The sequence below is a fragment of the Melospiza melodia genome, chromosome 20, assembly GCF_035770615.1.
Source record: "Melospiza melodia melodia isolate bMelMel2 chromosome 20, bMelMel2.pri, whole genome shotgun sequence".
Classification (NCBI taxonomy): Eukaryota; Metazoa; Chordata; class Aves; order Passeriformes; family Passerellidae; genus Melospiza; species Melospiza melodia.
The window spans coordinates 7,066,509-7,082,196 of record NC_086213.1 but is presented as its reverse complement, the minus strand read 5'-3'; the positions used below and the strand labels follow the sequence as shown (position 1 = coordinate 7,082,196).

General features: G+C 42.5%; 1 protein-coding gene across 5 annotated transcripts in view; it reads left to right on the top strand.

Annotated features, from left to right (window-relative positions):
* HIC2 (HIC ZBTB transcriptional repressor 2) overlaps positions 1-15,688 on the top strand; it is a 71,966-nt gene that overhangs the window by 37,100 nt on the left and 19,178 nt on the right. The window contains exon 2 of one of the 5 annotated variants that reach the window (XM_063172859.1): positions 2,737-2,806. The exons of the other annotated variants lie outside the window; for them this stretch is intronic. The gene's annotated coding sequence lies outside the window, so the exon portion shown is untranslated. The remainder of the gene's footprint in view (positions 1-2,736; positions 2,807-15,688) is intronic. 5 annotated transcript variants of the gene reach the window in all.

Here is a 15,688-nt window from a genome sequence, read left to right as displayed (position 1 = left end):
GAGCTCCTGTCCCAGAGCACAGGAGGAGCTCCTTGGAGAGCTCAGGGGCTGGGTGAGGTGGGGCTGGGGGGTCACAGCAGTGCACGGCCAGGCAGTGCTGCAGGGTTTCACTTCTGCTTGCAGAGCAGTTGGGTCCCTCTGTGCAAATGGAGCAGGGGTGAGTGCAGGATCAAAAGCTGAGCACTGCTGAGTTCTCATCCCAGCTCTGAGCAGGGCACTGCAGACTCTCTGCCCCTGAGTCTTCTTCTGCAAAGTAGAAAGCAGGTATACCCTTCTCTGGTGGGAAGAGGAAGGAGCACTAGTGACTGTTCCTAGCACTGCAGAGTATTTATTTAGCAAGTTTTTTGACTTTTAAAAGTAAACCAAATTGATACACTCCATCCATCAGCTGTGCCCTCGAGGAATGAGTAGCTAATTAGAGAGCAGGACTTGTGAAAAGACAAACCTGGGTTATGCACAGAACAGGTTTCTCCAGTATTTATTGCCTACGTTACTGGCCAAGCTTCCTTGTAAGTAATAGTCAAATAATCGGCCTGGGTCCTTTTGTGAATGGCTTGAGTCTGTGTGGTCCCTCCTTTGTTAGAGCAACTCATGGCTTCTGAAAGCTTCTGCACCCCCTGTTCTGAACAGCAGAGCCTGGTGGCACCAGCTGCTTCTGCCTGGAACAAACATTTGCATGTGACATTAAAAAGAAAAAAGCTAGTTTCAAAATGTATTTTCTTTTCCTTATCCCCTCATTTTTTAGCCCTAGTTCAAACTCTGGAAATATTTAAAAGATTAAATATATTTAGCTTTTGCTACAAGCATCTTTTAAACAAGTGAAGCTTAAAGAGGAAAGAGGAATCTTTCCTTCAGAAATAAAACAGCAGTCAGTGTTTGGAAATATTTTAACAATAGACCATATGGGAGTCCCAAACTATTAAGCTTTATTATTCAGAAGGCGGAAAATGTGGTTTGATATTCAATTGATATACAGCATAAATGAGAGCCGCAGACTCGGCTCCCTTGAGCTGCGATTCAGATGTTCTCTTGAATATAATAACCCATGCTTTGGCCTAGTTCCACAGAATGCATCCAGCCTGCTGATCACAAGCCAAGGAACTGTAGGCTTTTTTTTTCCCTTCCCTTCTCTTCTCCAAACTACTTTCCTCTCCTGCCAGCATGAGCTTTTGGCCTGAATATAAATCTCCTGATACTGGATGTGTATAGAAAGTGGGGAGGATGCTAATGGTGCACAGCAGTGGAGCTGTGTGTGTGCATGTGTGTGTTTGTTTTTCTTCTGCTTTCATGGTAAGGTTTTCCCCTCAAAATGTGCTCTCAGGGGATTACATTGGTCATCTTAGGTGGGAGCTTCTTTGTTCATGTCTCACTGTTTCTTTCTTAGTGCTGTGGGAGCAGGTGCCAGAGACCATGAGAGTGTGGAATTTATTGGAGGGAGAGACTGGAAGTGGTTTCAGTTTCTTTCAGCTTTTTTTTTTTTTGATTTGCAAATATTTATATTTGCCCTTACCCCTTTCTATCATGTCTCTCTTAACTTTCTCTCCTATGGGGAAAAGAACCCATAAAAGCTGCTTATAAATTATTATGTACTGTGCTGGTTTTGCACACATGCACCACATGTACATGGACTAAGATTGCCTGTATGCACAAGAAGGCTGAAATATTGATACTGTGATCAACTTATGGCAGACTGGATCACCTATTTTTTGACACAGGATCCCCTTGGTACTGACATCCTCAGCTGTGCTGGGTCCTGTCTTTTCCATCCTCTCAGGATCTCTGTGGTTTGTGATTTCCCCTGAGTAGGCAGGAGACACCAGTATTAAGGTATCTTGCATTTTTCTCGAGAAGTATGGTGTGCCCAAGAAAAAAGACTCCCACTTTACATGTGAGTCCAGGAATGCTTCTCATGTAGAACACTGAAGAGAATATAAATTATGCATGCTGAATATGAAGTTTAGTTTTGACTTCTGTCTTTTCTCCATTCCTCTTTTCAGTTGTTCATGATAGCTTAAATTTTCCGTATTTTTGTCTCAACCCATACTCAAATTCTTTCCTTTGGGGAAAACTGGAGCAAAATCAATTTTAGTGCAATTTTTCAAGACTCCTTGACTTGCACTTACATCTGTTTGGTGTGGGGGAGTGGAATTTTATCATAAAACGTTTGATTTATTTAATGTATTCAATAAGCATCGAAGACGTGCCAGGTACTTTCTCAGCTCTTTTGGATGAGAAATCTTGCAAGCTAAGAACTTAATAAACAAAGAAGTTCCAGAACTCAAAATTTCCCTGCTGTTAAGGTCTCTCTATATCTAAGGAATAAACCAAGTTTGAACAAAGCAGATGCTAAGACTAGTAAAGTACAAAATGTCACAGGCAGTAATGATGAGATCTGTAATTGAAACAACTATTTTTTTAAACATATTTCCTGATCCTGTTATCTGCCCAACTTAAACTCAGCTGAGATGCAGCAGCAGCTCTACTTTGATTGCAACTGTGAATCTGTTTCTGTTGGTGAAGCCAGTGTTAGGGGTGTGTGGTGCTGCACCAAGGGCTCATCTAAATAGGATCATTGATTGAGACTTAAGGTAAGTTACAAATTGAATGGAGGAGCTATTCTCAGTGAACTTCATCATCCTAATGAAGAGGCCATTTGGAATAGTTAATGAGGAATAGCTGTTCTGGAATAATCCCTTTTTAAGACAAACCCTCACTGTTTCTGTAATTGCATTCCAGGGAGCTATTCTGTTCTGAATCAGCATGGGATAGAGTGCCTAGAAGACGTTCAGACCAAGCTCAGCTAGCGGTGAGTGGGCAATGCACACCGGCTGCCCTATGCAGCCATTCTGAGTGAGCAGCAGAATAGCCTGGCTGGTTGTCTGTACATCTCTCTAAAAGGCAACTGAAAGTAAATATGAAAATCATGGTACAAAGGCCTCTGTCTTAGCAGGGATGAAGTCTGAGGTGCCTGTTGCTGTCTGAGCCTTAGCCTGGTGTTACGGACAGAACGCGTGTCTCAACCCGTAACTGATCACCATTTGATTAAAAGCTGGGGTGTGGAAAGGACTTGTGTGCTTTTTCCCAATGTGTATATTTACATCATTATGTGGGAGCAATCAATTTATCAAATCCATCTGATTATTCAATAGTGGGGAAAGACAACTGGTTGGAAGAAAATATGTATTGTTTTTAAGGTGGATAGAAAATTGGTTTAAAAGAAATTCCCACAATCCCTTTCTTTTGAGGAGAACCTACACTAACAAATTAATCAAGGTAAGGGAAATCCAGTAATTTATAATTGCCAATAATTTAAAATGCCATGAAAATTTTCCTGCAGCATAAAATGTTGTGCTTGTCCTTCCCAAGGAGGATGGGCTGGAGCAGAGGTGGTGCTCTTGTGCTTCACTACATTGTAGTTGTGATATAGCTGCTGTTAATTCATAGTTCTCTTGACTTTTGGAATTCCTCCACTCCCTTAAAAGGGAAGGTGGCAGCCTGGAGTGGAGAAGCTCCAGTGCAGCCCTCTGGATGTTAATCCACCCTGACTTTCTTAAGCCTCCTACTTAAATCATTATCTTAATGAATCACCATTGCTGCTGTCTTCAGTGCTACACAGGAACATGCAAATTTAAAACAGCCTGGGGGAAAGCCCTTTTTGTCTGTAAAGTGCTCTGATACTTGCATTTAGATGTTACCATGATAGGTACCTTGGATACTACTTTCTGCCTAAGCCCGTGGATAGATCCCGGGGTGTAGCTCTCCCAGGGCCTGCTGGGCAGCTCTGGGCTCCCTGAAGAGGATGGATGTGATGATTCTGCTGCACTGGGAGCAGCAGCTTGAGCTCAGGTGGTTGAAGCCAGATCACTCCACCACTGTCCTTCAGCTGAGGGCCTCTTGCCTGTGCTTTCCTGTAGCTGCAGAATGGCAAGGAGATAGGGGAGTGAGGATGGGGGTCCCTCCTGAGCTCTGCAATTGCCAGTTTCACTTTGGGCAACTTTCTTCATCTCTTCACTTGAATTTTTCACAGCTAAAATAAGCCATGCAAATGATCATGGATCAACTAAATTTTCTCCCAAGTACGTATCAAGGAATTTGATACAACAGGAAAATTACCAGCTTGCTAGAAAAGCATTTCTTTAAGGAAAAACTGAACATAGTGAAGCCACTGCAAACTGTCTCCAAGACTTTCAACATTGTTGTCCAAATTTTTCCTTGATGATTCAGTTTGGCTGCACATTGAGCTCTGCCCACTTCAGCTTTCCCAGCTGATCACTTGAAAAATCTTTATTTGTAAATGGTGGATATGGAAAGAGAGCCATGTATAGCTGTTTCAGATGGCAAATCTGTGTGGTTATTTACAACATGTTTTGAGAGATTTGATTCCTTTATTCATTAAAACAAGAGCTGGAGAAGCTGTTTCATGCAAATGTCCTAGATGATAAGAAGTACTCTTCTCAAATTGCAAAGTCAATTCATCCATTGTCCCTTTTCTGAGACTGAGAAGTAGAGCCCATTCCCTTACTATGGCTGACTTTTCCTCACTAGAAGTTCTGCTTCTGGAGCAATGGCAGGATAAATGTAGAAGATACTGGGTGAACAGAGAGCCTTTAGTTTCAACTAGGAGAGGAACTTATTAACAGAACTGAGCATAAATGCAGTTTCTGTGATAACATTATCAGTTGTCAATTCCTGCTGGGAGAGTTATGCCCAGAAGAGGCCAGAACATTTATCTCAAGGAGGGCATCCTCATTCCTTCATTCTTCTCAGTCAGATATTCTATGAAACAAGTTCAACTGGAGCTGGATACTTTCATGCTGAGAAGAATGCAGCTTCTCAGTTGGTTACCAGAGAAAGGAGATGTGAACAAACATGCATGCTGACTTTTTGTAGCTCAAAGCCTCAACAGGTGTCCAGGTATAAGGCAGGAGATATGATCTCCTTCCTCACCTGTTTGTGCACTCCTTTCTGGAGAACAGCAAAGAACTAGCTCTGTGACTCAAGTGACTCAATCTTTTTTCCCTGCTTGTTGTAGCTCTGAACAGACTGCCACTTTCTTGTCATAGTGTTTAACGCACTCTTTGCAAACTGCTTTACAGTGATAACTTTTCTGCTTACTGTGAGCAGACTGTTGTGTTCTCAGGCTGGTTCTGATCCCTCATGGGATGGCAGCATTTTATAATACAGTGGGTTCATTAACTGGGGAACTATCTCTCAGATTCAGCACCACAAGAAGGGTCAGAGTAGGGAAATCAGAAGAAATATTAGAAGAGAGCTGTACACGTGTGTATAAATGTGTGTGTACATTGTGCATATATTTCCAAGGAGAAAATAAAGATGACTGACATTTGAAGCTGAGTGTGAAACTTAAACACAACTTTTTCTCATTCCAGTCTTGGAAAGTCATGGTGATGGGTGTGGGCAGGTCTCTGGCTGACTTTCTGAATTGCCTTTATGTCAGAACTCCAGCAAGGGATTTGGTGCAATTTCTCATCCTATTGAGTAAAAGGATGCTCTATCCCTCATAGTTTCCTTAGGAAACTGAAGGAAAGAGATTCTTCTTCACAGATCTTAACACACCCAGTGTATTTTTGCAGGCACTATGTGCAGAATATTCAGTAAATGAGATAACCAAAAGGAATGTTTCAAAATGTTGAACTGGGCTAGTTTATTCCCCCAGCTTTTGCACACTGTCTTATACTCATGGGTAGTTGTAGATATTTCAATGTACAAAGGTTGTTATTTGTATAGTTACCTCATTCAAATGCAGAGGTTTGTAACTGTGGAAGTAAAATATGTCTGTTGCTATTATTTTGTTAATGTATCTTGTGCTACTTTTGTTAACTGTGTGTTCATAAGAGTCTGTTTGCTCAAATTACCTGCTCTGTTTTCTGGTCGGGTATGCTGATATTCAGTATTTCAGTTTATAACTTTGTTTTTTGTTATTTTTCTCCTGATGTGTTACAACTGCCTGCCAGAAATTCTGAAACTGTGGTCAAACAAACTGCTCTGATGTTTCCTCCCAGTGTTTGCTAATTCAGCAGCACTTGAGCTGTTTATAAGAAGCACAGAGAAACCGCAGCTGAGGCCTGTGTATGGCAATGCTGTGTGAACGAGTGATGCACACAGCACTGCACAGGTAAAGGAGGTTAAATCTGCAAGCATAGCTGTCATTAATTTTAAGGCCTTTAGGAACCATGGTAGCTCAGCTAAGAGAGGGGAGATAAGCCAAGCAATTATATGGAGCAGCTCTGTTTGGTGAAGCACATCTTTTGGGATTAGCAGGGGCTCATGAGGCAGGGTAGTGATTTGTGCATTGCACTGCCAAGTCTGACTGATCCCTCAGGACAGTCACTGTTATGTGGGGCCTCCTGGGAAACTTCTTAGGACTGGGATATTGGCTGGGACAAGACTGAGAAAGTTTCCTTGGTTTGTCAGTATAGACTTAAATGCAACAATGCTCCCCCTGCTTGCTGGAGAGAACCACGTCCTTTCTGCTTCTCTTCTTTGGGGACCTTCTTGCTGGGTGTGCAAGTGATAGAAAGTAGCCATGAGCTTTGAGTGACTGCAAACTGCTGTGTTTTTGGGAAGACTTTGAAAAATGGCAGGGATTTGAAAGCTGAGATTTTGACTGACTTGAATTGGATAAAAAATTTGACAGAATTTTGGCAGCAGTTGTTGGGAGAAGAAAAATGTCTCCTGTTACCTCAGCAGATTACTTAAGAGCACTCTGAAGTGAGTCCCCAGAAAAGGCTTGCAGAGAGACGAATGGGCAGCTGGGAGGAAATGCTGTACTCCCTGAAGAAACAACAAACTCTGGATGTTTACCCAAGCTGGTAAACCAAACAGAAACAATCAGTGTGCTGCTGGGTAAATCTGTGGTGTGCCCGTGTCTTAGGCACTGTGCAGTTCTAATCACCACCTTCAAAGGTGGTGGAGGGCTAGGGAAGGTCCAGAGAAGAAAGTCAGCCCCTCCGATTTCTCTTTGCCATAGAGAAGAGATGACTTATTACAGAAACTGCAGATGCATTGTATTGTCATGAATGGCAAGGGGAGTAGGGAGTGATCCTTCACAGTTCCTGTGTTTGCTAAATTGATTCAAAGCAGGCAAAGAGGAGGCACTCTGTCAGGCAGCAGTTACCACGTGAAACTCATTGCCACAGGGTGTTATGGATAGCAGAAGTCTAAACAGATTGAAAAATCGATGAAGGACAGATAAGTTCTTATTAAAAGTGATGGCCTGGATGCAACCTCTGGATCAGGAGATCTTTAACAATTGCACAGGGTGTAAGAAGGAAAAAGACTGCCTGTATTCTATGCCATTACTTTTCCTCCCTCTCTGCCATCCCTCAGCTTTTTTTTTTTTTTTTTTTCTTTTTGGCCCTACTCTGGCTACTGCTGAAGAATAGAGAGAGATAGACCTTTGCTCTTATAACTTGGCTATTTTTGTAGGTGAAAACTGGAAAGGAAGCCAGCTAGCCTGCAGTGCAGGGAGCTAGTTTTGCCATGCAGCCCACAGGTAATGTAAAGCACACTGAAATGAAGAGCATTAGGAGTCAAATGCCTAAAAATGTATATGTGTTATAAAATGCCTCTGTAGCCGGCATCTTTTTAAAAATTTTGAGTTGACAGGAAGCTGAGCTTGTTAATGAAGTGTAAGTAACTACAATGTTTCCAGTTACTTTTCACACTTTCTCCTTTCAGTGCTACAGTCACTGAAAATGCACCTAATGACTTGGGCCTAGCACCTTGGGTTGGAAGCTGAGGATGGCTGCCCTCCACAGAAAGGACTGGGAGGAAGCAGAAAGTTGGGAAGGAGGCTGATGAGAAGGTACTAAAATCCCTTGTATGTGCACCAAAGCAGGAAGGTGTAACACAGAGGAGGGCTTGTAGCTGTGAGTGCAGCAGCAGCAGTCGTTTGATATTTGGGAGGTGCAAGAATCAGTTTTACGTTTTGCTAGATGACTGTACTGTAATACAGCAGTGCCTCCTGGCAGGGAAAGCAATGTAATGTAAAGCAACACCGCGTGGAAGAGCAGTTGGAGAGCTGTCAGAGGCTGAGTAGCTTGGAAAGCTTCCACGGGGAGCTGGGCTGAGCTCACTGCAGCGTGGCATTGCCCTGCCCCAGGAGGAGAGGAGGGAGAGCGGCTGCAGCGCGGGCGTCGCTGCCCCCTCCCAGCACGGCTCTGCTCTCTGGAGGAGCCTTTTCCAGGCAAAATAGCAAGGGTTCCTTTCTTCTCTTGGGAGATTTCTCTTCCAGCTCACAGAGCCTTGTGGGTTCACGTGCCAGGCAGTCCTGGGGCAGATGAGTTTGTACCTGTCAGCTGGCATTGCCTGCCACACTGGAGTACTCCAGGGCACAAGGCTACCAGAGGGGTAGCAAAGGGCAGGAGCTCTCCAGAGTGGGCTGCTGGGTCTCTGGGTCTGATCTGATGGGGTGAACAAGGAAGAAATTACCTTTTCTTTTTTCTTTTTCTTTTTCTTTTTTTTTTTTTTTTTTTTTTTTTTTTTTTTTTTTTAATATTTGTGTTTCCAAAGGGCTTTGGTGAAGGGCATTGGCTTTTATTCTAGTTTTTAGATTTTGGATATACTTGGTAATCTTACTTGTGGTTTTTACCTCCCCTCTCTCCTTGCCCCCAGCATTTTCCTTCCCTTCAAGTCCTCTGCCTCACTCTGTGTGTTGCTACTATAAATTGCTTGGTATGAAGGGTCCTGTTTCTTACTTGAAGCCTCTGGATGCTATTAAGTAATTGGTGGAAAAGCTTGTTTAAACATCACAACCTTATGTTATTTTTTAAATAACCCTTTGAGGTGGCTGAAATGCTACTGAAAGACTACTTTCCTTTAATACTGGACAAGGAACTTCATTAGGGAAGGGAAATACTGTTCTTATTAGACTCTTTCAAAGGTTCAAGTCATCTTTCTTTTAAAGAAGGGATGTGCAGTTTTATTCCCCCTCCACACCAGCAAAATCTCTGTTTATAGTAAGGAGCAAAGAAGGGTTTTTTGTTTTATTCCTTCAATGCATCCAGACTTTCTTTTGTCAAAAATCTGCAAGAACAGAAGGATGCATTCTGTGCATCTGCTCTCTCTAGGCACAACCTGAAAGCAGCAATGCTGGTGAATTATGCAGGGAGATTGTCTCAGTGTCCAAGCTGCACACGTGACAGTGGTCCAGCATGATGTAGGACCAGGGCACTGTGTCCAGTACAGTGCTATCTTTCCTGCTTTATCACCTCAGCCAGATTAGTGGATGATGAGCATGTGGCCATGGGTGAGCTTGAACAGCATCCTCCACCACAGAGCTGGCAAAAGGAAAGATTTCATTTCAGGTTTCCTTAGCTCAACAGGTCTGTGCAAACAGTTAAAGTGTGAATTTTATAAATGGAAGTGCTATTGTGGGAAGGAATAAACAAATAAGGAACTTAGTGCAGAAGTGGTTTGAGAAATATAATGGATTATGAAGGCAAAAATGAATTTGAAAGTAGCATGGGAAGGTTTCATGAAAACCTGTTTCTTCTGGACTTTGCACATAACATTGTGTATGATCAGGTGAAGGTCTCTCTTGTGTTTCTCTGCCATCTTTCTGGTAGCAAATTAAGGTTTATCTTGTTCTTTTGGCATGTGTATTTAGATTTTTCTCTAATATAAATTGCTAAACAAAATGTGGACAGAAGCAATCACAGCGTCTCAGTACACAAGCCAAGAAAAGTGAAGCAGAACGTGTATGGTAGGAAGTGGATGCATCATCTCTTGCTTTTGTTGGTTTTAGTGGTCTTTGATGGCAGTTTGTGGGGTATTGCACAAAAGTCAAATCCATTGTAGATGTAACAACTAAGAGCTACTGAAAGTCTGTCCCTGTACATGAGGAGCAAGAGATTATTCTGGCTGATGAAGCTGCCTTTGCAAGGCAACCTTTAGGCTGTTTTTGCAGATTAAAAAACAAAATCAGTAAAATATTTCAGTTGAGAAAACAGGGAAAGCTTAAGAAATTCAGGATGCTTGTTCTCCTTTTCTGAGCTGGTGAATAAGAACTAGATCTAATGGGAGGCCAACATCTGGTAGCTCTAGATTTTGAAGGACAAGGCAATGTGAATTCAGTTTTAAATCATTAGCTACAGCTTACTTTTCTTTTTGAAAGAGTTTGTTTTAAATGTTCAACATGTTTGGACTTAAGTGCTTAGTATGGTAGATATAAGAATGAAGTAAAAAATTCTCAATGGATCATGACTTTTTGAATTTTCAAGCATTATGATTCAAATGAGAAAATGTCTAATGAAAGTCATTGGCTGTTTATTAAAATCATAAGAAGAAGAAAAATACCAGCTGCATAAATACCTGTGAAATGGAATAAATGTTTCAGCTGGAGACAGTGCAGCTCTGGTTAGCAGAAAATAAGACCAAATTGAGAGCAGATTATATTTGGTTTTAAATCAATATGGATTAGTAGTTACCAGCCACTGATCATCCTTCATGACCTAGAGTGTAAATGTAAAACAAGACTAAAATTGGTAGCTTTCAATTACTTGTATTTAAATCCAGTCTCCTCTACCACTGAATGCTCTCTGAATAAATAAGTAAAAGCACATTTAGTTGCTGGCATTGCCCTGGCTGTTCCTGTATTTGCAGTGGTTTGATACACAGATAAAGGAAGCTCCCTCTGTGTGCTCATATATGAAGTCTCTAATGGAACAGCTGATCTCTTTTTTCCCCCTCCCCTTCCTCTCTCTCATCTCCATTACCCTCCCCCCAAATGGAGGCAAGGGAATTTTGAATTTTTTGTATTTTAAATACTTCTCAAAGTATGTAAGGCTGAAGATATCTTTGAACATAAGTGCACCTGGCCTCCTATTTTCCTGTATTCTGTATTGTTAATACGAACTGCAAGAGAGCCCTAAAGAGGTGTTTTCCTATTTTATTACTGGTCACGTGTCCTTTCACTACAAATTTGAACATTAATTATGGCCTTAGAGAGTCCAACAGTGAAATAGCTTGCAATTTATTTGAATTCTGAAATTCCACCAGTTAAAGTTGTGTAAAACTTTCCAGTAGTTTATTTATATATTATTTTAAGAAAAAAACACCTTAATTATGAGTCTGGTTGTTCAATAAAACAGAATAGCTATCTGGCTAATCACTGCCGTGCTCTAGATCATTAATTTTCTTCTTAATAACAGTAGGATTTTTTCCATTTTCTCCTTTAAAACCTTTTCAATTATATAACAAATGTGCTTGATTTATGGGGACACTCTCTAGGATTTTATGCCCCAAGACAGGCACGTCATGAAATAGCTGGAGGTTGGTGAAGAACCTCACTTGGATTAAAGGCTTGCAAGTACTGACAGGAGTGGGAATTGGTAATTTGGATGGAGGCCTGTACAGAGGCACGTGGACAGCTCTGTTCTCAGCTACTCCCACTAAAGGAGTTGTTTTGTTTTGGTCTCACCTAGAAATTCAGATTTTCTCTAAGGGAACACACAGCCCTGGCTATGCAGAGGGTTGCTCATAAGAAGGCCTGGTTTTCCCAAAGTCTGAAAAATTTTTGTTTGTGGAAAAATGAAGTGAATAATTGCACTTCTGTACTAAATCTAGGGATTTTTAAATATGGGTTCTTAAGTAATCATTTCTGCATTAGGTGTGTCGAGGTTCCTGGAAGTGCACATTTTCTATGTGGCACAGTTATGAAATACAGCTGGGCCTCCATTTGTCTGTTTAGAGACCCAGATCTGCTCTGTTAACTTGGTTTCAAGTTGCTTGAGAAGTACAGGACAGTTTGTATTCTAAGATTTCCTGACAAATGTGTGAAGTTCAGAGCTCTTACCAGGCTGGCTGCTAACTGGCCAGGAAGTCCCTAACACTGTGGCTGGCAAAGAATAAATAAAACATAAAGATGCTAAATTTTGGTTATGGGAGACTGTTCAGAATTTAAAGTCCTGGTGTCTGAGAGCATGGGGTGGCATTTGCAGCTGATGTTTGCCTGGTAGTGAAGGAGCCAGCATAATAAATAGTTGGCTAAGTAGTAAGAGTTCACCTGGCAGTTAATGCTGAATTTTATGGCTGTGGAATTGAGGCCTCTTGAAACTGAGTAATGGCAGTAATAAGAAGGTGTTCATAGGGGTAGATGGATTTGTGGGGTCTTAGAGGTCCTGCTCACATGTTTGAGAATGAATTATAATGGAGTGCCCTTATTCTAGATTTATTTGAACAGAAATGGCCAGTGAGATGAAGAGATGAATGCGATGTAAAGTATGTGAGAGTTTCCCTTTGCTTCCAGTTTGCACTGGACTGATGAGCTGGGTCCATTGAACCCTCTGTTTCACCCAGTCCTTGAAGGGTTATAAAGCAGAGGTGGAAAGAAAAAGCACTTGAGAAGAACGTTTAGCTTGGCAATGCCTTCGTCCCCAACAGCTGACTGTGATGCCTGGAGCCAGTTACTGTAGGGATGAGCAGATAAACCTGATGTGTACTGGAACCTGGAAATTGGAATTAATTAAACAGTGTAATATTTAATGGATGTGATGAGATTCCGTGTAAGTTAGGCTTTTCACCAAGATTGGTCCATTCATTTCTACTCACATACTCTCTCTCCTAAAAGCTGTTGCAAGAATTTTCTCTGGAAAATGAAAGCGCTTGTGCTCTAAGGAGGACTAGGAAGGGCCCTACAGGGCTCCACCTCTTAGGCCCTCGTGTGCTGCTCAGCAGCTTCTCACATCTGCTGGTGCTCTGGCTCCCTGATCAGTACTGCAAGATCCCTTCATGATGGATGGCATTGGGGCAGATCTTCATGCTGAAGAATTCCTTTGAATTGTGATGCAGAGCTACAGCTAAAACCAAGTAGCTTCCTGTTGTATTATCTGTGCCACTCATGACACAAAAAATGTCACTAATGTGTTTGCTGCCATAAAAATTTTCTTAGTATCTCTTTCAGCTGCTTAGGCCAGCAGCCAGCATGCTCCAAGGTTAGTGATGAATTAGCTTGAAATTGCCAAGGGGTGTCTTTCTGCACTGACTCGAAGATGTATGAGGCTCGCTCTCCTTTGTTCCTCCTCCATCCTGCTTTAGCCATACCTGCATTGTGCCCCGTCAGCGTTTTCTGCTTGGGAATGGCTGAGTGGACTTTGCTCTGTTAGCCGTGCATCTTGTTTTATTTAAAGGAGGTCTTCAGCGTGTCTATTTGGCATGAATTGGTTGAGAATTTGCTAGTAAAAAGCGCAGGGGAGGGAAAGAAAAGGATACTCGGAGCCTGGCTCACTGTCTCCCGGCAGTGCCCCCTTCCTGCTCTGGAGGAGGGCTCTTGCTTGGGCCGGCCCCTGGAGCACAAGTGCTCGGAAGCAGCAGTGGCAGGGTCGCTGTCTGTCCGTCTGTCTGTCTCCGGGATCATGTGGCAAAGGGGCCGTGCCTGCGGCCAGAGCGGCTGCCCCCGTGCGAGGAGTCACAGGACACCGGCGGGGGTAGCTCCAGCTGGAATGCACTGGTACGAATATAATCCCCAGCACCGTGGCCATGGGACACAAGTGTGACATGGGAGGTATTTAAGGAGACACACCTGTTCTAGGCACAGGCTGGCTATTGCATGCCTTGGAAATGGAAGGCTTTGGTGGAGCAGGGAAGACTCATTTTATCCTCAGGAGGGCTTTGCTTTCTTCTTTCTCCCCAGTTGCACATTATTTTATAGTTCCCTGGTATGAGGCAGCCCTGTGGCCTGTTAGCACCGGGCTGTTTCAAAGGCCAGGCTGGTGTTTGCAGGAGGGAACAGCCTCTGGTCTGAGTGATGGTTTGGGTGTAACAGCTCCCAAGAAAGGGCAGAGAATTCGGAGAATGTCATCTATGTGTGGGGTTGGGCTTTTCGGTCCTTTAGATAATTTAGATTTTGTGTTGTGTTTACCAGTATTTTTATTGTAAGGTCTCTGTCTTGCAATTTAGAGCAGTAAATCTGATGAAATTCATATAATCTTACAAATTTTGTACAAAAATATTTTGTCACTTTGAAATCTGAGTGTATTTCTCTCTCTTCTTTCCCTCTGCCCCCATCTCAAAAATTACTGTGAAACAGTTACTCTCCATAAGAAGCAGCAAGTAAATACAAACTAAATCTCATGTTTGCATAGCATAAAGAATTAAAATGCTTAGATTTTTATCTCTCTTTTTGAAGTTTATCTGACACTTGTTTGGCAGAGGATAATTTTTTCTCTGTTGAAAAGGGGATGTATTAAGATGAGGGAAAAAGAAATTGCAGGGTCTGTCATATGACTTGATTCCATCTGTCTGTCATGTCTTTCAACTAGAATGGAATTCTTCTCTCAAATTTGATATGCCTTTTTTTGATGTTAATGTGAAATCTCCTAGTTTGCCTTAGTCTCATTCCACATGGCCCTTCTTTCCACGGATTCCTGCTCTTGGTGAGGTGTTAAGTGTTTGTTGGTTTGGGACAGCTCCCAGGATTGGGGTCAAGGCTTCTCCTACATTTGATAGATTGTTGTGTGGAAATAGTAGCAACTGGACAGTCTTTCTCTCCCATCTTTGTTTTAAATAAGATTTTCAGGTAAACATCCAGTATGTCAGTTGTTTGCAGACCTGAAGTCATGGCTGGTGGAAATAAGGAGGAGGGTTGTGCTCCAGGCCCTGCCTGGTTTGGGCAGTCAGGTATTTTGGGGGGAAGGTGTTAATTCTCTTCTGTAACAGCTTTGCACTCTGAGTGTGGTGGTCTGCAATAACTAGTCCCTGAGTCGATGACAGACTCTTCTTCTCAGAAACTAAAGGTTGTTGGCAGGGGAGGGAATCCTGGGAATGGAAACCCCTCAGCTCCAGCCTCACCTGGCCCATGGGGTTATTGATCCTTATGACAAGGGGGTGTAAATATATATCTTTTTAATCCTAACCTGAAAGAGGACTGCAGCTTTATGCCGGTCTTCAGACCAAATCCAAACCCTCAAATAGTTTTCCTTCCTTGTGGGCAGACACATTTTTCTACATATGAATGTAAAAATACCTTTTATTGTGCTACAGAGAAGCAGAATATCTTGTTGTAAGGAAAGAATCATTCCTCTTTAGCTGTGGTGCCTCCCAGGGTGGCTTTGGGCCTCTGTAAATCACATTTTGCTGCATAGCCTGAGGTAGACACAGCCTCACTATCCCTGCTAGCTGGTAAAAATGGGCTCTTCCTCACCTCTGTTCCTACTGGATTCTCCCAAAGTTATGATCTGTGCAATCAAAAACTGAAGATATTTATTCTGGGTTGTTCTGGGATTTTTTTTTTTTTTTTTGTGGGGGGGTAGGGGGGAATGGTTTGGTTTAGTGGTGTTTTTTGTTCCTTAACTGCACCCTGCAAAATGTCCTGGCTGAGTTGTTTCTAAATACTGGCATCTCCAGGGAAGGGGTTATAAATTGCTAATTTAAAGCCTGCAACAGGATAATTAACTAACCAGTTTGATGTAAATGGCTTAATGGGGCTTTACTAGCCCCTTTGAACTTAAAGTAGCACTAAAAAGTAAACTGTAAATACCTTCAAGGAACGTAGTGGCATGTTTGAATGTGGGGCTGCTTGGCTGCAAGGAGCAAGCCTGCTCAACTTGCCAGGAATCCACTGGCCTGTGTGACAGCAAACATGCCAAGGGGGTGAGGGGACCAACCAGGCACCCCTTGGGGAAGGCTCTGCAACTGCCTGGGTTCTCAGGAAGCACACACACTCTGA